General features: G+C 37.2%; 2 long non-coding RNA genes across 2 annotated transcripts in view; one reads left to right on the top strand and one right to left on the bottom strand.

Moving 5' to 3' along the window:
- The window catches only part of LOC309635148, a 136,646-nt gene that overhangs the window by 95,728 nt on the left and 17,330 nt on the right, over positions 1-23,588 (top strand). Inside the window, exon 4 of the long non-coding RNA XR_014248661.1 lies at positions 16,182-23,588. This exon is cut by the window's right edge and continues 17,330 nt beyond it. This is a non-coding gene — a long non-coding RNA (uncharacterized lncRNA). The remainder of the gene's footprint in view (positions 1-16,181) is intronic.
- Positions 8,795-23,588, bottom strand: part of LOC309635150 — a 356,917-nt gene continuing 342,123 nt past the window's right edge. Inside the window, exon 9 of the long non-coding RNA XR_014248663.1 lies at positions 8,795-23,588. This exon is cut by the window's right edge and continues 24,722 nt beyond it. This is a non-coding gene — a long non-coding RNA (uncharacterized lncRNA).

Here is a 23,588-nt window from a genome sequence, read left to right as displayed (position 1 = left end):
GTGAATATACCCCAATGTAGTTTTAATTCCATTGTCAATGAATATTTTGTTTGTTTACTGTTCTTTTTGTTGTTCTGGGGTTTTTTTTTTTTTTTGCTAATACGAACAGTGCTTCTAAGAACATTTTGTACAAGTCTACTGGTGCACATATGCAAGAATTTCTGTGAAGTGTATATATAGAATTAAAATTGCTAGGTTGTAGGGGATGTGCGCCTTAAGTTTAAAAGATAATTCAAATTTCAGTGTGACTGTACCAATTTGTATTCTTACCAGCAAGATATAAGATTTTGCCTTGATCCACCTTTTCTCCAATTTCGGTATGTTGGCTAACTTTTGCCAATCTAGTGAGTATGAAAGATAAATCAATGTGGTCTTAATTTGCATCTCCTGAATTACTAGCAAGATTGAGCATTTTTATGTGTTTATTCACCATTTGTGTTTCTTTTTCTCTGAGGATCTTGCTTTTCTCTGAAGTTTGTTAGTGTTCTCAATCTTATTTGTTAGATGAAAAAGCCTTCCCCATCAGTTTGTGACATTTCCTTTATTACATAATATGTCTTCTACATACTAGAGTCTGTTTTAAAGTTATCCATTTTGTCTCATTGATCTGTCAATTCTTTGCCAATACCATATGGTTTTAATCACCAGAGTTCCATATTACATTTTATTCTATGGTAGTGTGAGTCTGACTTCAATATTTCCTTTGTTCAAGATTTTATAAGCCATTCTCATACCTCTACTTTTATGAGCTAGTTCAATGTTAGAATCATTTCAATAAGCTAAAATTTTAAAAATAAATTTTGATTAGTAAATGAGTAATTTATCTTTAATATTTAGTGTCATTCAGAAACATGACATGTCTTTCTCTTCTTTCATATCTTTTGAATTACTGTTATGGTTTACTTCAGAAAAGTTACTTCTGTGGTTCACTTCAAAAAAAAAGTCACACTTTCTTGTTAGTATTTTGTCTAGTTATTTTATGTTTTAGGTTACTATTGTGAATGGAATTCTCTAACTGGCTATTGCTTATATAAAGAAAAGTTATTTTGGATATTTATCTTGAACTTCATCATCATGCTGAAGTGTCTTTCTTATTTTAAGAATTTTTAGTTGTGTCTTTTTAGTTCTGACAGAATTTCACATCCACATAATAATTTTTCCCTTCTCTTTAGGCGTGCGTGATGTTTCTCTGTATCGTCTTACTGTGTTAACCAAAACCTGAAAACCAATTGTACTAATAGTAATAGTGAGCAGGATCTTGTTTGTTTGGAGATTCTCGGAGTGTGACTTTGGAGGCACACTACTACTTCACCATTAAGTATGTCTGTAGGTTTAATACAGTTAATTTTTCTTATGCTGATATTTCTAGCCCAGTCCTAGTTGTCTAATTAGGAATGTATGCAGAACATGATTACTTTTTCAACATAAGTGATACTGATAAATTTCAGAAAGTTAAATGTCTCAACAACTCTACAATGGGTCAAGTAAGACAGAATATTTAAGATACCATGTGGCAAAAGCAAATATGTATATTTTCAACCATTGTAAAGACACGTGGATTGCTCTGGAAACTACTTGCTGTGCTTGCATGCTCCACTTTTCTAGCTTAGCTCTAACACGTCCTCATGACTTTTCAATATTGACTTTGGCTAGCCAACAACCGCTCCCTCTTCTTCCAATCCTACCTCTCGGTTCCTTGACTGTATTTGCTGTGGTCCAGGACTAATCCTGCATACTCATGGTTTCAGAAATCCTCATCTAGAAGCAGCAGGATGCAATAGTTCAAAACAACTCAAAGAGAGATCAAAACTGTTATAATTTCTATAACATTGTTTCAGTTTGAAGTGCTCAATCTATCTGGTTCGGTTAATCTACCATTTACTACCATTTTAGAAAATAAGATAAAATATAAACTCAGGTTTTCCTATTGTGCCCTTTTATATCATTATTATTACTTAATACAATAAATTAATAGTATTTATTATATGTAAGGTTATTATATATAATACTCTGCTTGTACGTCCTGGTTAAGTCTCATTCCATGCAACAATCTTATACCTATCAGAAACTGAATTACAGAAAAAAAAAATTGCTCATATTATGTTAGATACATTTAGTGAGTTGCTAATATCTATCTTGTGATAATTCCTCTTCATTTAAGGAGTCATTATTTTTAGACAAGAAATAATTTTCTTTGCAACATTCTTACTACATAAAGTCTCATTTTCTATGTCTAATGGGTCTCTAACTTTCTTCCTTAAATGAGGGAAGAAATTTCCAGCCTAGAAATTTACTGTTATCTGATGCTAACTTTATTCAACTTTTCTCCTGTTCCTAGAACTCAGCCTTTGTTTGTTCATCCATTTAAAATTTCTAACAGCCTCAGACCATGAAGTAGATGTTCAAAAATGACATTTTCATTTTGCATTTTAGCAAGTGACATTTAAAAGAAAATTTCCCCTTGTTTACAATCTTCTACTCACCCCCAACAAAAATTCTTACCATCTATGCTCATTTCTTGTCTCTCTCTCCCTCTGTCTCTCTCTCTCTCTCACACACACACACACACACACACCTGCATGTGCACAACTAAATGTTGTCAAGTCTTGTTGATCAGTGATTCCAAGTTGCTGAGAGGGCAGTTAAGAGGATGGCACATAAGCAGTGTGAGGAAGGCTTTGGGGTAGGATGGCTGATTGCAAATCCTGGCTCCTACACTTACAGTGTTTCTTTCACTCTGTTTCATTTTTGTAAAATATTTATAAATGGGGCCTTGATTTTATATTATAATAACAGTCCCTTCAAATAATTTTTGCGAGGACTAAGTAAGTGGAATTATGTAAAATACTCAAAACATTGATCAGTGTGGCAAATGCTTAAGTGTGGTTTGTTTGTGTTATAACTTCATACCAAACAAATTGGCTTTGAAGAAAAGGAGGGCAAGGATAATTTCATCCTTCAAATGTCTTTAAGACAAGTGCAAGAGACTGAAACATAATCAAGCATATATCCTAACTGTGCCAGAAATAAAGTGTTAACAGAAACAATCTTTTGAAACCGTGATTGCAAATGGTTACATATGCCTATGCCCAGTAAAACAGGCAGCAGGTACGGAAAGAGTTACAGTGTACTGAATAAATACCTAGGAGTGAAGTTGGTAGGTGACAGGATAAACGTAAATTTAACCTTCCAATCCTTCTCCAAAGTGGTCATACTACTTTACACCTCCACCAGCCGCAGATGAGAGTTCTGGTTATACAATACCCTCAGCAATATTTGGTTTTGCCAGTCTTTTAAAAATATTTTAACCATTCTCATGAGCATGACATGGTACTTATTAAAGGAATTGAAATTGTAATTAAAAACTTTAAAACTCCGAACTCAGCTGGTTTCACTGGTAAACTACCAAGCGTAGGAGGAACTCTTACAGGTTTAGGGAAATAGGGGGTAGGAGAACACTTTCTGGGGCGGGGTGGGATCTAAGAATATGTTGCTCAAGGACTTCACCCACACTTCTCTCCCTCACTCCCAGGCCAGAGATTCCTGGCTCCACCGATTCCTGAGAACTGGACTTTGGTCCATTGGCGGGGTGCTGATGGGGGCTGGGGGAGGGTGTTAGTTAGTTACAATTAGGCTCCCCAATGGGAACTTAGGACTCAGTTTTCTTGGATGAGCTACTTAGTCCCTTCTCATCCTTCAGCTTTTCCAGCTTTCTAAATTTTGTTGCTGCCATCTCATCTCCTGTTTTCCCGTCTGTCTGAATTTGTCTTTGAAAGAAATCCCTTTCACTGCTGTTTTCACTGGGGCTGAGGGAAGGAGTGAAGTTAGATGGTGGTCCCGCAAAGTTTTCTGCGGCCTCTCTCAAGTTCCACTCCATGGAGGGATTCTGATCTCTGGTGAGGAAGGCGGTGGAGCACAGGGGCTTTGACTCCGGCGGCCCTGGAGGAAGAATGGGTTGGATTCGTCACTGACCACTTGTTAGGGATTTGGGGTGAGTTACTTTTCTCGCCTACTGCATGTAGTTAGGAGGATTAAGTAACACATGTATCACACCCAGAACAACGTCCGGAACGTAGTGAGGTTTTCATAGATATGAGACGTCACTACTTACTACTCATAGGAGGGCGTGAGAAGGTGAGTTTCCTTTGAAGGGTTAACAGGGGTAGTGGTGAATGTCACCCAAGGGAGTTTTTAAAAACTGTTTACAGGTTTGTGTATGCGAATATATATTGCAACTTTTGCTTATTATTTCTATTTGTGTTTTTTTGATCCAAGTTTATCTTTGTGTCATGTATAAGATTCAGCAAACAGTTATCACAAGACTTGCGTATTCTATTTGTGCTTATTTCATCCAGGTTTAAGTTGGTCTTTATACCACTTCTAAGTAAATATTTAGCAAACTATTTAATGGTCTAAAAAAATATTTCAAGGGGCTTGTTTAGCTTGAAGAGAACATAGTGCTACTGATTTGCTTACTGTAGCACAGCAATCCTATAGAAACAGATAAATGAAATTTGTATTCATTAAAACAGAGACAGCAGTAAATATCGGTTAGTGTCAACAGGGAGAAATTCTTTAAACCATTTTTTCAGTAATAGAAAACAGCTTTCTTTTATTTGTTAGTTAGTGATATGGTAATTATATTCCTACAGTGTAATAGGCAGTGTACTCACATGCATACATAATTTGAGGTTGAATTTACATAACTCCTAAATATCCTAAAATAGGAGAAAGTATTAACACATTGACTAATTAAACTTCTATTTATTTAGTGTTTTGAACTAAACCTAGCTGCCTATTTTAGGTAGCTGTGGCAAATGTCACATCTTACTGTATGTGTGAGTGTGTGTGTGTTGGACGGGGGGTTCAGCAAATAAGATGTAGTGTGGCATGGACTAAAGTGAGCTGCCAGGTGAGAGGGATATGGGTGGTTGGGGAGGAACTGGGCAGTATTACCCTTGGGTTCAGGTATAGGAAGAAGAGGTCCAGGGTCAAGAACCACGTGTCAGCAGGTGAGTAGCCAGATCTGAGCAAGCAATGTACAAGAACCATTAAGCTGAAAGTAGGCTTAAAGGACTGACAAAGAGAGGGAAACTGGGAACTGTGTGGGGACAAGGAGGACAAAAGCGTGTTTAGCTCTGTTCACATGTGTTCTCAGTAGTGGCCTGGCTCTACGGTTGTGCTTCTGCCCATCTGGAAAGGGGAGCATGGCATCTAGTAGCAGAAACCTGATGTCACCCATATTGCCACATATAGTTATGTGTTCTTCTAGATGATGGTCATTCATGTGTGGCCACGAGAGGAAACTAGGAGAGGGTCAGGAAAACAAAATGTATTATACTCACAGGCCCTAGAGACAGGAGGCAGGCCAGACAACACCACATGTGGAAGCACCAGTGTCGTCAGGAGGTTAAATGGACCAAGGTGAGGGGAGCGTCTAGGCCATGGCCTTTATTGGAGTTTCTTTGAGAAGGACAAGGCAATCAGTTTAGGATTGGCTAGCTCGAATAATTTTGGCAGACCCTAAGTGATGGGCGTGGTCCCTGGTTGCCTGGCACCTAACCCTGGGATGATTTTTTTTTTTTTAACATCGTTATTGGAGTATAATTGCTTTACAATGGTGTGTTAGTTTCTGCTTTATAACAAAGTGAATCAGTTATACATATGTTCCCATATCTCTTCCCTCTTGCGTCTCCCTCCCTCCCACCCTCCCTATCCCACCCCTCTAGGTGGTCCCAAAGCACCGAGCTGATCTCCCTGTGCTATGCGGCTACTTCCCACTAGCTATCTATTTTACATTTGGTAGTGTATATATGTCCATGCCACTCTCTCACCCTGTCACATCTTACCCCTCCCCCTCCCCATGTCCTCAAGTCCATTCTCTAGTAGGTCTGTGTCTTTATTCCCGTCTTGCCACTAGGTTCTTCATGACCTTTTTTTTGTTTGTTTCCTTAGATTCCATATATATGTGTTAGCATACGGTATTTGTTTTTCTCTTTCTGACTTACTTCACTCTGTATGACAGACTCTAACTCCATCCACCTCACTACAAATACCTCCATTTTGTTTCTTTTTATGGCTGAGTAATAGTCCATTGTATATATGTGCCACATCTTCTTTATCCTTTCATCTGATGATGGACACTTAGGTTGCTTCCATGTCCTGGCTATTGTAAATAGAGCTGCTATGAACATTTTGGTACATGACTCTTTTTGAATTATGGTTTTTCTCAGGGTATATGCCCAGTAGTGGGATTGCTGGGTCATATGGTAGTTCTGTTTTTAGTTTTTTAAGGAACCTCCATACTGTTCTCCATAGTGGCTGTATCAATTTACATTCCCACCAACAGTGCAGGAGTGTTCCCTTTTCTCCACACCCTCTCCAGCATTTATTGTTTCTAGATTTTTTGATGATGGCCATTCTGACCGGTGTGAGATGATATCTCATTGTAGTTTTGATTTGCATTTCTCTAATGATTAATGATGTTGAGCATTCTTTCATGTGTCTGTTGGCAATCTGTATATCTTCTTTGGAGAAATGTCTGTTTAGGTCTTCTGCCCATTTTTGGATTGGGTTGTTTGTTTTTTTGATATTGAGCTGCATGAGCTGCTTGTAAATCTTGGAGATTAATCCTTTGTCAGTTGCTTCATTTGCAAATACTTTCTCCCATTCTGAGGGTTGTCTTTTGGTCTTGTTTATGGTTTCCTTTGCTGTGCAAAAGCTTTTAAGTTTCATTAGGTTCCATTTGTTTATTTTTATTTTTATTTCCATTTCTCTAGGAGTTGGGTCAAAAAGGATCTTGCTGTGATTTATGTCATAGAGTGTTCTGCCTATGTTTTCCTCTAAGAGTTTGATAATGTCTGGCCTTACATTTAGGTCTTTAATCCATTTTTAGTTTATTTTTGTGTATGGTGTTAGGGAGTGTTCTAATTTCATTCTATTACATGTAGCTGTCCAGTTTTCCCAGCACCACTTATTGAAGAGGCTGTCTTTTCTCCACTGTATATGCTTGCCTTCTTTATCAAAGATAAGGTGACCATATGTGCGTGGGTTTATCTCTGGGCTTTCTATCCTGTTCCATTGATCTATGTTTCTGTTTTTGTGCCAGTACCAAACTATCTTGATTGCTGTAGCTTTGTAGTATAGTCTGAAGTAGGGGAGCCTGATTCCTCCAGCTCCATTTTTCATTCTCAAGATTGCTTTGGCTATTCAGGGTCCTTTGTGCTTCCATACAAATTGTGAGATTTTTTGTTCTAGTTCTGTGAAAAATGCCAGTGGTAGTTTGATAGGGATTGCATTGAATCTGTAGATTGCTTTGGGTAGTAGAGTCATTTTCACAATGTTGATTCTTCCAATCCAAGAACATGGTATATCTCTCCATCTATTTGTATCATCTTTAATTTCTTTCATCAGTGTCTTATAATTTTCTGCATACAGGTCTTTTGTCTCCTTAGGTAGGTTTTTTCCTAGATATTTTCTTCTTTTTGTTGCAATGGTAAACAGGAGTGTTTTCTTAATTTCACTTTCAGATTTTTCATCATTAGTGTATAGAAATGCAAGAGATTTCTGTGCATTAATTTTGTATCCTGCTACTTTACCAAATTCATTGATTAGCTCTAGTAGTTTTCTGGTAGCATCTTTAGGATTCTCTATGTATAGTATCATGTCATCTGCAAACACTGACAGCTTTACTTCTTCTTTTCCGATTTGGATTCCTTTTATTTCTTTTTCTTCTCTGATTGCTGTGGCTAACACTTCCAAAACTATGTTGAATAATAGTGGTGAGAGTGGGCAACCTTGTCTTGTTCCTGATCTTAGTGGAAATGGTTTCAGTTTTTCACCATTGAGAACAATGTTGGCTGTGGGTTTGTCATATATGGCCTTTATTATATTGAGGAAAGTTCCCTGTATGCCTACTTTCTGCAGGGCTTTTATCATAAATAGGTGTTGAATTTTGTCAAAAGCTTTCTCTGCATCTATTGAGATGATCATATGGTTTTTCTCCTTCAGTTTGTTAATATGATGTATCACGTTGATTTATTTGCGTATACTGAAGAATCCTTGCATTCCTGGAATAAACCCTGGGATGCTGAAGGCAGAGGAATATTGCCTCCAAGGATGCTTGGGCCACATAAAGGAGGTGTGGCTCTGGATTGGTCAGTTTGTACGTGAAATGCACGCTCCCAGCTGGGCTCCTAGCTATTTCTAAGAATTGAGGCTAGCCCCAGGAGGGGAGTCTCTCCCCAGCCAGGTTTTTCAGGTATCAAAACATCATAATATACAAAAAATAAAAATATAAACAATACATGTGTTAACTCACTAATTAACACAGGATTATTCCCTTGCAAGAGAATTACATGAGTAAATGTAATGATTGCTGTCCTCAACTAAAGAAATTAACTCCTGTTCTATCAAGATTTAGGGCATCTATATAGTTATAAAAGGCACAGCTGGTTACAAACTTGCTTATATATCACCTCATTTTATCACTGTTTACTCATGTGTAAAATGGACTGATGACCATAAAATGTTATAAGATTACTTTCTTAGGAGATTTGGTCATTACCATTTTTGTAAGCTTCAAGCTGGTATTTCCTGCCTCACCTCTCTAGAGATTATAGGGTGCTTTATATGTTCATCCTTTACTAAATTTTTTTTCAAAACTCCAAATATTCCAGTCTTATAAAATGTGTTTATTTTTCTAAAGAAAAATAAATTGGCTAGGAAACAAATTAACTCTATAATAAATAACTTCTATTTTTATAAAGATTTGTACCCCAGAGCTACTCTTGCATTCTATATGTGCAACTTGGATTTGACTTTCAGTAAAACTTTACCAAAACTAAGAAAGCATATGAACACAATCCCTAGACGATGAGTCTGCACCCAGAGCCCAAGGTGCAGATGGGGTAGGATTGCTGGAGTCCCCTTAGACAGACAGTCTGTGACTGGGCTCCACAGTTAAGAACACACAGCTGGCCAAGTGCATGCAACAAATCCCTGGTGTGATTAAAGCAAAGTAGACGTGACAAATTCAGTTTGAATCTCATTGGGTTTTTGTTTTTGTTTTTTTTTTGGTTGTATCCCTTTTAGCAAAATATGTAAAAACCCTTTGGTGTCCATGAAATGTCTTTTGTTTTCCATATCCTGTGACCATTCACCAACTCTTTTCTCCAAAACTCAGCGTTCAAATGTTGAAAAGGTTAACATTCAAGTGATGAAATCCATGGCATATTTCTCAGTACTCACTGAACTACTTTTAGTATAATCAAATGCAGGGACCCCAGTTGTTCCATAATCCTTCGCCCCAGATTCTGGCTCTGCCAACCTCTGCCCAACTGACTCGCCTGGGGAGAAAACATCACGGCTAGTACTCCTGAACATGATTGCATTTATTAATAGAAATTAAAAGTAACTGCCATTTCTTGAGGGCCCATGATGTGCCTGGAGTTTTATTTTCATCATCTCTCCCTCTCCCAATAACCCTATTAGGTAGGTAACAAGAATGTTAATTACATGCATCACCCTTTTAGCAAGCACTGTACTAAAACTTCTAAATACATAATCCCAATATAACCTCACAAGGAGCTCATGAATTATTGTCTCCATTATACTAATGTTGAAACTGAAGTTTGGAGAGGTTAAGTAACTTGCCCATGGTCACAGCTTGTGGTCTAGCACAGCCAGGACTCAAATCCAGAGCAGTTGACTCGAGGCCTCAGTTGTTTCCAAAATAGCATTCTGGGTCATCTGGATCTGTCCTCCCATGAATAGGTAGAGCCACAGACCAGAGTTCCCTGCTAGGGCCTAAATACCACACACACAAACACACACAAATACACACACACACTATGTGTGTGTGCTCTTAAACCTACTTCTAAAATAAAGGTTGTCCCTGTAGAAGCCAGTGCTTCCACACTTTTGAGTATGAACAACATCCCTTCCAGCTCCAGCTGAAGCCAAGCCATCCTCTTCCCAGCAGTGCTTCTACTGTTACCTTTGGAAGGAAATCCAACAGGTTGGCCACCAGATCCCGGGTTGTGCCTGGAGCCATGTGAAAGGTTTTGCACATTAAAAGCAAAACTGGCAAACCTAGGCTTTTTGACAGCTTTGTGGAGTGTGTGAAAAAAAAATCGTATTTCTCTGGCACAGTTTTATGAGTTTTTGTCTTCAGCAAGAGGGAAACTTTGCCTTTGAAAATGGTAAAAGGGTCATGCAAATGACCTCAGCACTGGCAACCTGATTTGAGATCCAACGAATTCTGAAACTGAAAAATTTCACCAAAATTCTCAAATTCTCAGTGCAACTGCGGAATAGCTTTCCTTTGCATCCAGGGACCCTCCCCTCAACCCCTTTGCTCTATCACCTGCAACTGGCAGGGCCCAGAAAGCCCAGGTCCAGAGATCTCCATCAAATGCCACTGAAAAGAGTAACTGACCATGATTAATTACCACACAGGGCAGGATATTTGCAAGGATTCTTCCAGAAGGCACATTTTTACAAAAAGATTATTTGACTGGACTGAAAACATAAATGTAAGAGCCTGGTGGAGGCTCGTGAGAAAGAAGCCCTCTCTACAAATCTACTGTCACGGAGCTAACAAGAGGATGGGAAGGCAGAAAGTCTACCCCTCGAGGTATCCAGTCTCTTCCCATCATTTCAAACAGGCAGTTCACCACACAGCTAACCTAGCGTGAGCCTCGGGGCCCCTCCCTGCACATCACTGGGGAGAGTCCTGCCACGCGATTGCATGATTATGTCTTTTGAGTTTGTCAGCCCTTTGCAATTTTAAAATTTGCTGCATGTCCTCATGTGGTCTTTCCTCTACGTGCGCACAAGTCTGTGTCTTAATCTCCTCTTACAGGGACTCCAGTCATATCAGGTGAGAGCCCACCAAATGACCTCGTTTTAACTTCATTACCTCTGAAAGGCCCTATCTCTAAATACAGTCACATTCTGAGGTGCTCGGGGTTAGGACTTCAACATATGAAATTTGGAGGGAGACAGTTCAGCCCGTAACCCTCCACCCTCTCGTTTGCCATAAATCACGTAGTTCTCACATGCAGATATGTTCACCCCAGCCCAAAAGTCTTAACCCATTCACAAATCAACTCTAAGTCCCCAATTCTCATTTGTCTCGTCACTATCACTTCCGTTTTGCCTTTTGGGATGTTGAAATTCTGGGCAAAAGGCTTTATTACTCCTAGCACCCAGACACCTAAGCCTGGAGCTGCCCTTAGCTGCTGGCATAACATAGGAAGAGGTGGGCTCAGACGCTGAGCAGTTAAAAGAACAGCTCACTGTTGACTAGTTCAACTCAACATTTGAAGTTGACACGATTATATTTTCCTCTAATAATTTAATTGGCCTTGTATAGGACTCTATGCCAGCCCCAGAAGGCTGATTTCACAAGCTGGGTCATTACTTAGCCCCTTCCCTACATCAGCAGGAATCTTAGACATGCCAGTTCATTTTCCACCAGAGGATCTCCACATGCCCAAGGACCCTGAGGGTCCTTCATGTTTATCCAGCTTAGTTTCTACTTCCAACATTGCTACTTTTAATGTCCAACACCCCAAACCCACAAACTACCCCCAAAAGAGACTTACTGGTGAGGCAATTAAAATGGCAAATCTCACTTTGAGTTGGCTGGATGAGTCGCCGAAAAGTGGCGGGGTGCGGATCCTGATGTTTCCATATTTCTGTATTTTATCTCCCGTAGGAGAGACCTGAGGGGTGTGTGTGTGTGTGTGTGTGTGTGTGTGTGTGTGTGTGTCCGTGTGTGTGTGGCAGCAAATGGATATGGTAAGAGAATAGAAAATTGTGAGGGGGTAGAATAAAGGTAGAAAAATAAGACTTAACTCTAGGATTTGTAGGTGATGGTGAAGGCTACAAACACATATTTATACACACACACACATATACACATTTGCTGCTGAAAGGCAAAACAACTGCAAACAAACAAACAAAACTCAAAATCCTTCACTTTACATGTCATAGACCCACGATGACTCGTGAATCCTAAGGAATAAAATTGGAACCCATGGTTGCTGTTAGGCTATTTTTCTTCTTCAGGTACATAGTGGGTACTAGGGCCTTATTAGTCGGCTCATTCATTCAACAAACATGTACTGAGCAACAGTCACCTGTCAAGAACCTTCCTAAGTGCCAGGGATTCAAAGATGAGTAACAACGTAATGCGGCTACAACAATGTAACAGGCTCCATCTCAGGCCACTCACCTCCTGCTGTGTGGCCCCGTCTGCAGGCCCGGGGTTGGGGACTCCTGGTTCAGGGCACAGGAAGGACAGAGTGCACCCTGGATGGGGGGGAATCAGGAAAATGGGGTGACTTAGTGCTGGATGCTGGAGCGGGGATTCTGGAGAGAACAGCCAAGGGGATGGTCTTAATGCAGGGAGGCTGTGTTCAAAGATGCCAAGTCATAGGAGGGAAGTTAGGGAAGAAGCAACTCAGGCTTGTAGAGTGGAAGTTGAGTACAGAGGAAACCTGGACTCAAAATCCTTCGAGGTTTAAGCTTTCCCTTTCATTTTTGTCATTTTTCTAAAGGGAATGAAAAGCCTTTGGGTTAACCTAAGAATGGTTCACCCTAAATATAAGATCAGTGACCACAAACAACTTGGGGACTATTTCTGACAGAAATGCATTTGAAAGGAAGTTCTTCCGGGAAATTTATATTTTGGGTGTGGCTTATTTCACCAACTGGAGGTGAATAAACTTCGATACAGACTGTGTCTATATCTGTTTATGCTTAGAAAACAATTTACAGTGCTGATGCCAACTACAGTCAGCAGTCTGCAATCTTTTATTCCATCTAGGTAATTTAGGTAACGTGTAGAGTAGGTGCATAGGAAATATAGACTAGGGAGGCCCCCAAAGCAGGATACGGCACCAAGGGTATTTGTGGATGCCCCTTACACCAGTGCGTATTTTTAGTATCCTGTATCCAGCATCACTTCAGCAGCAGAGTTCTGGGTAGTCAGGTATGATGAGTAGTCTAGATTTTGGAGTATGGGCTGAAAAGAGTTCCATAAAGCCACCCAAGGCCTAGCACATGGTCTAGCTGGGACTTAATAAATGTGTTGAGTGAATGAATGAATTCCAGGTACCCACATACATCTTTAGACAGACAGTGAAGTGATTTCACTAAAGCTCTTTTCTGGACATTCAGTTAAATTCAAGTGCTGATTTTATCTAAGAATGGTCTTATTAATCATATTTGTCCATTGCCATTTTGAATCGATAGAGTTCAGGAATAAAATAGAATGATTCTTGAAGGCCCTTCTCACCACATCAGAGCCAATCTCCTTGCGTTTAGAGTTGGATTTTTCTTTGGCCCTACCAAGCACACGTGTTCTAGGCAGTTTCTTTCTCTTCTCCTGCAGAGAACATGTCAATTCCATCTCCGTGCCTGGAATGCCCTCCCTGCCTCTTTCTCAGTATCTAAAGCCTACCCATTCCTGCAGGCCAGGATCAGTTCCAACTGCCTGGGTGCATCTGCTTCCCTTCCCGCTAGTGGCATCCAAATATACTTTCTCCTGCTTCTGGCTTCTTGGTGGCCAGATCAGTCTTCCCACTAGAGCGTGATACTGTTTAAAGTGGGCAGAAACTTTCCAGGCGATACACAGTTGAGGATGACTTTAAGGAACCCAATTTCCAGATCCTCAACTTCCATGTCTACTCTTTCGTAGCACTGATCTGCGTGAGAACTCACCTAGGATTAAGGTGTTCCCTTTTAGCAATCAGCCTTCTCTCAGTTTACAAAGAAAGACACACCTCTCACTCAACTGAAATCTTACAAAATTGTAAAAATCTTCACAGTGCCAAGCAAAGAAAATATTCAAAATATTGATGTCAGTGCTAAGAAAGTGATTGATTATAATGACTGACTTGTAAGTCTGGTGGTTTTCAATTTTTTCCTTTCAGTAAAGTTGCAAAAGGACCTAATTGAGTTTAGATCATTAAAGCATTTTAATACTAGATCACTCTAGATGTATAATACTGAAAGAAAAAATTTTTTAAAAAACCATGGCCATATTGTTTACATAAATAAGCTCCTTCTTCGTCTTATGATTTATGCAAAAAAGTGTTTCTTGGTGCTTAAATCTATAAAACCAAAACCTTGGAATAAAATTGATGTTGAATTTTATCTAATTTGGCAATGACTAATTGAAAAGGAGTAACTAAATGAAAAAAGAGTTCCATGTGTTTCATTAAATGATGCATGTCTAATAAATGTTCATTTTTATGTTTATAAAAAATTGAGTGTATATTAATGTTGCTTTTGATCAGCCGTGTGCTAATTATAATAATAATCCAATATAGAATAAATGGTTTAATATTTAGAGCCTCATGTCATATAATACAAAAATATTTAAATTTAAATTTATATACACATTTTTGTTGCAAAGAAATATCGGATCCTCAACAGAAGACACTTAATCCTGAAAATATACTCCAGTAGGATGGGATTCTACAGGGGAAGTAGGATGGAAATACAGGTCAAAGGAGGGGGAAAAAAACAATGTAAAATTTCCAACTTGTTTGTGTATTTTTTACAACTTTTTTGAGGTATAATTTGCATATCGTAAAATGTACCCGTTGTAACAGTGCAACTGTGCGGTTTTTAGTAAATGTATACAGTAGTGCAGCATTCCCACATTCCCACTTCGGACCATCTCCATTATCCCAGAAATACCCTTGAGCCCACTGGCAGTCAATCTGCATACTCTAAAAATAGAAAACAATGGGTATCAAATAGCTATGTTATTTAGATTTCACTGAATACATTTAAAAGAGTGAAAATGTTGATATTTACAATGCACTGGAGATTGTATCTGATGTATCTGTATAAAACTATAATAAACAATTTCAGATATCAACCTAAGAATAAGAGAAGGGAGCTCCTAGCTAATAAAAAAATGTAAGGGTTACCCAAGCACAAATGACTGAAAACCAATAGCCTACCTCTTATCATTGATCATTAATTATATAATAGTTTACTCTGTAGTGTTTTCTTTCTATTTTATTTGATAAAATAGATAAAAGTCTGGTCAATTCTGTACTTGTTTGGTTGGTTGATTGAAGTAGTTTATTATATTACTGACTTTGATCCAAACCGGGGGATTCAAAATGCCTTTTTCTTTCAAAAAAGATGCTGTACCCTAGTCTGTATCACGGGAAGAGCAATAAACTACTTCTTCCTCATTTAGAATGACACAGGACAGATTTTCTAAGTCAGAGGACAATGTCATTATATTCTTGGATGACAGCTAATGTCATGTTTATGCTCTGAATCTTTGGCAATATTTCTGTTGACTTAGGCCCCCTGGGATTCTCTTGGGCTTTCTTTTTTTTGTCCCTTCATTTTTCTTTTGATCTGGTTATTCTGGTGGTAACAATTTTCATTCAATAAAACTCTTAGACTTTACTGCCACGAGGTAAACAATATACATTTACATTTTGTAGATGCAGTAAGACTCCAAATCTCATTTTTAAATTAAGTTCCATAAAAATGTTTTGTATATATATATATATATATATATACACACACACACATACATATATTCTCATGGATATATATGTATGTCTAAAAAATAGATTTTAAAGGATAATCTTGGACTCCATCCTCACATATAACCTTCTCTAAGACCATGAAAGGATACACTATTTTTTTTTAAAATCAGGAATAAAACTTGCTTCTAATGCATAAAAATAAAAGGTGGGTTTGTTTTATTTCTCATTGACTTGCATACTCCATATTCTTAATAAAAAAAATAGAAAAGTCCCTCAATTACTAGAGATTAAAGTGTAAGGGTCTACATCAGCATGATAAAGGTTTCTAACTGTGATTAAGGTTCCAATCTCATGACATGTGAAATAACCTATGTAATTATATTCCCCTTAGTGCTACAGAAAAGTCCAAGTGACTGTAATACATGCTAACTTAATCTTAGCCACAGAAAATGTGTTTCTAATTTTGAAATTCGGCAATTTTTCAATAAAAGTTGTTGCACTTCGTCTGATCTATTCTCAAAATACGGAAGTGCTTGAAGCCCGACCACCTGCAATAACAGATTACTGCTCTCTAAAATATTACCATACACCTACAATGTGGAGGCACAAAGCTTTGCTAAAAAAGATCTTTGTTGTTTTTTCTAAAAGAAAGAAGTGATCCCAAAGTAAAGCTGGTTTTCAGCAGCCTCTCTGCTCCCAAATGTGACTGGCATCAAAGTCTAATGAAAACCTGTTTGCGGACACTGGATCCATTCCAAGGTACACCATTGGCATATTCTAGACCCCTTGGGACATGACTCATATAAAAAACACAGGGCTGTCATCGGACGGCTGGTGGCTCAAATAAATCAAATTTACTTTGAAAACTGAGGCATACCAAAATTTTATTAGGTGAAACTTGGGCATTTCTTATAGCCAACTTGCACATATATATTTTTATTACTTACAGCAGTTAAAAGGTATGCTACCAATCATATGCAAAACAAGAAAAGATTGCAGAGTACATTTTTTACTGGGTGGTAATAGGAACTACCTTTTTTTTTTTTTTAAAAAAAAAGCAATTCCAAATAATAAGTTAATAATAGGTGGCATCAAAGAATTCAGCTCAGTGTTTACGTAATTCATAAGCCCTCTGGTGCATATTTCTCCATTGCACCTCTATTTAGCAGACCCCATCACTAGTCTTAAAAACTGACTTTTACCCCAAAGTGATTTCTTGCTCACTAAAACTATCAACTGTACCACACTTCATGGGATGATGACAGATAGTGTTTATAATGTGCATTTATGAGAAACAGACATGAACATACTCAAGTTCTTGATGATCTAAAAAGGATTAAACTTTAAGCTTCAAAGACCTACTACTGCTTATACTCTAACCCGCACACTAAGTCAGTTTCAAATTCCGGATTAGGAAAGTTCAGTCTTCTCTTTAGTTAACTTTTAGAAATTTCTTTATTTTTAAGTCTAATATGTTAGACCTTTTAAATATGTTGATCGGTCATCAAAGGCATAGCAGAAAACAGGCCCTTGCCCAGTGAATAGCATATTTGCAAATTAATATTCACTTTTTAATGCCACATCTGTCACATTTCAAAAGTGGTGGCAGCTTATTTTCCTTCAGTGGCAACTCCTTCAAGAGTCTTACATGGTGAGGCATGTACTATTGTGTATATGTTTTAGTACACACACAAATTTTACCGGATAGTACATAGATTTCAATTGTCTTTGTCAATAGAGTTAAATATTTTGTCATATTGTAATTGGCCAGTCGTATCTCTTTTGACTGTTGCCTGCTTATGGTCTTCAGCTCATTTTTGGTTTTTTCTGTTGGTGTGTTTGTCTGACCTTACTGATTGGCAGTTGCTCTTAGAATATTAACCCTTTGTCAAAGATGTGGCAAATCTTTTTCCCAGCTTCATAATTTGCCTTTAATTTTATTTGTTTTTTTTTTCCCTAAACAAAATTTTAAAATAAATGATAAAGTCAAAGCTAGTAATCTGTTCAGAGGAAGAAGACTATTCAGGTTGAGGGAGAAAAAAAGAAACAAACACAGGCAGCCGGGAGTGAGGCCAGTTCCTGCACGGCTGCTCTCAGCCACTGTTGTCTTCTCTTCCCATCACATTCCTGTCCTTCCAAAACCCTGAATTGAGCTCACTCCCGTAAAATACGCCTTACTGCGTCATTTGGCATGGATGGACTTACTGTCCTGTATTGCTCCTAGGATAATTCTTGTAATCATTCATGAATTCTCAACCAGATTGTAAGCAATTTGAGGACAGAAACACTTTGCTATATTTCTTTCCTAATTTTCGTACTTCTAGCACCATGCTCCGCAGGTAATAAGCCTTGAACAATTACTTGTTCATTGATTACAGATGTGTTTCCTCCCTTGCATTCTACGGCCAAATGACTCCATTTTTCCTTTCTCGAATATTTTGTGGAGGCTAAGTTTATGTATGAAAATCACTGAGCCATTTTAAATGAAGTGATTTCTGTTCTGACAAATTACTAGTCAAAGCTCTATTCAGAGTAAGTGACTTCCTTAAGTGATGGGTAAATTCAGTCAAAATAGTTGATTTGAGCCTTTGAGTTGACCCAGCTTGCTCTCAGTCAGTAAGAACACACTGTAACACATAGAAAGTTGGGTTTCCCTGGATGCCTCCACTGCTTGCCAGTGAATTGTGGGGAATTCCTAGAATGATACTAAAATAGAGAAACTATACTGGTGGTATAGCTGGTGGTCTTTCCTAGAATGATACTAAAACACAGAAGCTATTCAAGAATATATGTAAAAATATTTCTAGGAGATCTTTTAAAAATATGTATGATAATATAATTTTAATAGATTATTGTTTTAGTTTTGGGGTAAAACCCATTCTTTAAGACCAGTGATGGGGCCTGCTAAATGGAGGTGCAATGGAGAAATTTGCACCATAGGGCTTGTGAATTACGAAAACACTGGGTTGCATTCTTTGACATCACCTATTACTAACTTATTTGAAGTTCCTTTAAAAAAAAAGGTTCAATTAAAGCCATGCAAGCTAAGCCCATAAAGGAATGCAATTTTTACCAACCTAATTGCCAAAGAATGATTAAAAATTATAACACTTGAGGTTGTTAAAGATTGAGAGGTGGAAACATTTGTTCACAGATACTGGGAGGATAAATTGTATCAATTTTGGAAGGCACTTTGGCAATATGTATTAAAAGTCTTAAAATATATACTAATCTTTGGCCCAGAAGTTCTATTTGTAGGACATTTTCTTAAAGGAATAATTATGGATGTGTTCAAAGGCTTAAAGATAAGAAGGATTACAGCATTGTTTAAGACAACAAAAACTTGGAAATGATGCAAAGATCCAATAACAGAAGATAAAATAAAGTTTAAAATTAATGATAACTTATTAAATAATATTAGTGATATGGAAATATGTCCTGTACACTAAGATACAAAGTAGCTTACAAACACTATATGGAATACATTTCATATTTTAGTAAGTGTATACAGAAAATAAATTAGAGATACATTAATATGTAACCAGTGTAATAGTAATTCTCTGGGTGCTGGGAATACAGGTTACTTTTCTTTATTTCAGTGTTTTTTTAATTAAAAAAATATATATATACTATTTTTTGTTATTTAAAGAAGTCTATTCATAAAACAAGCTGCAAAAAAGAGTTTGAGGCTAAAGTGGGTTGTACACATTTAAGGTGGTTTTCTTAGCCTGCAGTACCAATGGTTGCTATGGATCGCTTAGAAATTCTTCTGGATTTTCTAAAAATATGCATTTCTAACAGGGATTTATGATAATGTCCTTTTCTTTTCACCGTAGCTTCAGCAAGAGGCTGAATAATAATGTTATAGAGTTTAATAATGTTATAGAGTTCTGTTAATTTACTTTTTAAACCATCTTTTGCAATTTCTTTTTTAAAGGGCTGCATTTAAATTTGTTTCATCAAGGTGACAGCTAGCAGCTTAATTTTTGAAACTTCAAGTAATAGATATAAAAGTGAAACATTTAAAATATGTATAATTGTACAAAATTTTATCGGTGTTTATTGATAGACTTAAGAAACCTTTTCCTAAAATGTTCTTGTGTGTGGAGAGAAATGGGATCAGGAAGAAATTTGCTTCATGTTCTTCCTGTATGACTTATCTCAGGAGAATTTAAGGGGCAACACAAATCAAAATCTCCAAGTTCTAACCAGGCTTTGCTTCATGGCTTTAAAGACAACTCATTCTTGACTGTCTTAACTAACGGAAGAAATAGTGGGGATGATCACACTCAATAAATAACCAAAAGCTTTCGATTATTGTCTTTGCAACAAATGATACAATTTTTCAACAAATATTATACCAAATATAATTGCCATTGATTATTGAAAGGATGAGTTTCATAGAAATGAGACACATAGAAACATCTGAGGAAGCTGGTTTAAATTTTAAATAATTGCAGAGAGAAACAAGATAGACTATGGATTTAAAAAGTTAGTTGTGCCATGTTTCTTTGCCAGTTTGGCTCCAAATTCTATCTTGAAACATAAGGATATGATTAACTTGCAGAAATTATTTCTTCTGGAAAAGTGTAAGTTTATTCTCACCCATACTCTGAAAATGGAAACGTTTCCCAGACTGTTCCAGTGTGATAGTTTTTCTTTAGGTCGAATCAGACCTTTGGGCCAAAGCCCTTTATCAACCGGTCAACGGGAAAGCTTTTCTCAGTCATGAAAAATGATTTTTTTTTTCTTTATAAACATTCCTGAGAAAGGGGGAAGTTTTCTTCAGGTTTAATTTATAAGTTAGAGGGGCATTTCTTCCATGAATAGAATGATTTTGTTCCCATATTTGAAAAAATAACATGGATAGTGTCTGAGGTTTTGATGAAGGGACTGAGGAAGAATAACCTGAGTTGTGCTTCTGCAGGTGACGGAACCCAGCGGTGATAGGAATGCGATCCTTTGCGGAGGGAGTTCTCTTTTGTAAACTGGACTCTATGTCAAGTGATTCCAAATCCCCATCTGACCTTGTCACCAACCTGACCCTATTCCAACTCATTAGGCAAGCAAAACTGGTGGCCATGTGGAGCAAAGTACCTTCGTGGTCAGATACGAGAGCTAGACAGTAGGAGCATTTTACTCTGTAACCTGAGTTGCAACCACAATCCTCTGAAAACCTCCCACAGTCTCCTTTTCAGATAGTTCTCCTGCAATTATCTTTGCCCCTCCTTCCCCAGCTGCTTTCCCCTCCTCATTAAAGATATAAGAGCAGCTAACTGGAGAGGTGCTCATCTGGCTGAAGTTTTCTTAGTTTTGTAAAAGATAGTGTGGCATACTCATGCTCCCAAGCCTTACAGATAAGACTAGAATGTCATTAGCAGAAGTAAAGTGAGAACGGTGGGGAGAACACTGCACCAGGACTCAGGACACCTACATTCTTACATCTCTCTCTCTCATCCATGAGGCTTGTCGTTAAAATAGTCATTTGGTGAAACTTCTTTGTGCCTCATTTCCTTCTCTGAAAGAAATGAGGGGTTATGCTACTTAGGTCCTTTCCAGCTTTCATGGTCTGTGAATCTAAATCTTTTACAAACTATCCTTAAAAATGATTTTTATTTCCCTTCTTCAATAAGACAAACCTTTTTTTCAGTCCAGTGATATCAAAGGATTACAGCCTGATTTGCCACGAAACTTCTCAACAAGTCTGATCATACAAATATTCTTGGAGATTATTTTAGGAAGCCTATATGCTAGTACTTTTGACTGCAGGAAGGGAAACAAAGTTTCTCCGAAGCTAAGTGTGTGTTTATTTTATTTTATTTTATCTTGTATTATTTTACTTTTATTTTATTTTATTTATTTTATTTTATTTTATTTTATTTTCCAGGGGGCTCATATGATAGAACAAAGTACAATATTAAGTGGTGAACTCATTTATAAACATCCTAATAAAGTAAAAAAACCCTGAAACCATAAATATAGCATCATTACTGCAAAACAATACAAACTTGCTCCATCTACTTGGCTTTCCTACTCCTTATAATAAGCAACTAATTAGATATGATTGTGCAAGTCAAAAATGTTATTTGCAACCATTGTATTTATATGTATTCAAAATCAGTATTAAATATCAGGAATAAAACAATTATTAATTTCTAGAGTGCACTTTTTACCTTCTTCATAGAAGATTGTTGAGCATTTTGATGGTGATTCAGAATGTACCTTTAATGACTGACTACTTCACACGTTTTCCTGCACTTGATACATATAAAACTGGTTTGCATGCAAACTCTGATCTCTTTTTGAATTTTGTAATAGAGAATTGTCACTGTCATTAAATATATTCACACTTATTTTGAGAATAAAGGAGTTGCTGTTCTCTCTCTAAATGTTAACATTATTGTTATTAAACTTATGGAATACCAGATATTTTCTCCAAAAAAGAAGGAGGTGACTTTACCCTCTTATGGCTTCTGAGAAACCCCAGTCACTTTAAATACCATCTTCTTGACAGATAAACTGCCTCAAATGTGGTGAGTTGTATTAATAAAATATATCAACATTTGAATAGGTTTTATAAACACATTTGTTTTGATTCAGTAAGTATTGGTAAAGCTCCTTTTACGAAAAAGATTATTTCAGGGACCATGTGACATACATAAAGCAATACATTAAGGGTTCTACCTTGGTATAGCAAAAATATATAGTTGGAGATAAACCAAGGAAACCAAAACAGCTATAGCAGAGTTCAATAAATGGCAAAATACATTGTTCTATGAAGCAAAGAAAAAGTATGATGCCTGGGTGGTTGATCAGATGGGACTTCCTGAAAGAAGTTATTTGAAATTAACTGTTAGTACATCCCTTCAGAGATTGCTATGGGGACAAAGTATTCCAAGTGGCTCTAGCCTGGCTAGGTAAGGACATGTTAGGATCACTGAAATTGGCCCAAGTTCTCCTGATGTTAGTACCTCCACTTAGAACTAGCTCCCCATATCACTTGCTAGTTATTGGTTGCACTCTTCCTACAAGGATTCTAACAAAGGCCACTGAGCTTAACTGTGTAGAATGCAGAAGTGGAGGAACAAGAAGCCAGATTAGAAAGGCAAACTGGACCCACGCTGTGGAGGGTCCTGAATGCCACACTGAGTGTGGAGCTGGCTCTAGGGACAACCAGAAGCCATTCAACCTTCTGGGCAGAGTTGCCCCATAATCAGATTTCACACCAAACTGCTAGCTGTGCATAGGATGGCTTGGCCCAGGGAGTGTCCTTGGATTCAGAAACAACGTGGAAGTTTTTGAATACTTGACCCTGGGTGATGGCAGTGAGAAGAGGGAAGGAAGTGGAGTGGTTAAAGAAACAAACAAGGAGAAAATTGGTAATCTCAATTATGTAAGAAATAATTCTCCTCAATTATTTAATACCATGATGGTTCCCAAAAGGGATTTTAGAATTTTCTACTTACGAAAAATAGAACCAACAAAATTCTCTGTAGCTCAGGGTAACTAAGCAGAAGGTCAAGGAAGGGATAAAGTAATTTTGTTAATTTTCTTAATTCTCTTTTTAAAAATATTTTCATTAGCTTTTGGTGTTAATTGGCTGAGACCTGATTTTTAAGTGGATTTCACAATGAATTATTTTCTGCTTTTAGAAATTTAGAAAAAAAACCCAGTGTTTAAAAAAATAATCATTAAAAGTAATTCTATCAAATCAATTTTTAAGGGGACTGTAAAATTTACAGCTTCAGAAAATCAAACTCAAAAATATTTTGTCGTATTAGAGTAAAGTGCTATTTGTACTTTTTAATTTTTAGAATTTTAATTATTGAATTAAATAGAAATGCATGTTTCACTACTTGAAATTGACTCAGTTTTCGTGTGATATTTTAAAAATTTCCTGAAAATGTAGACAACCTAAAAATGCATTTGGAAAAAAAATTAAACATGAATCATAAAGGCCTAGAGTCAAGAACTTTATATTTAAATAGGATTACTTTTTACAGGTATTTATTTTCATAGCAAATATACAACAAAGTACATATATCTTCATATGTA

This window comes from Balaenoptera borealis (assembly GCF_965194805.1).
Source record: "Balaenoptera borealis genome assembly, chromosome: 9".
Classification (NCBI taxonomy): Eukaryota; Metazoa; Chordata; class Mammalia; order Artiodactyla; family Balaenopteridae; genus Balaenoptera; species Balaenoptera borealis.
The sequence above is the reverse complement of the archived record's forward strand: the minus strand, read 5'-3'. Positions and strand labels throughout refer to the sequence as shown.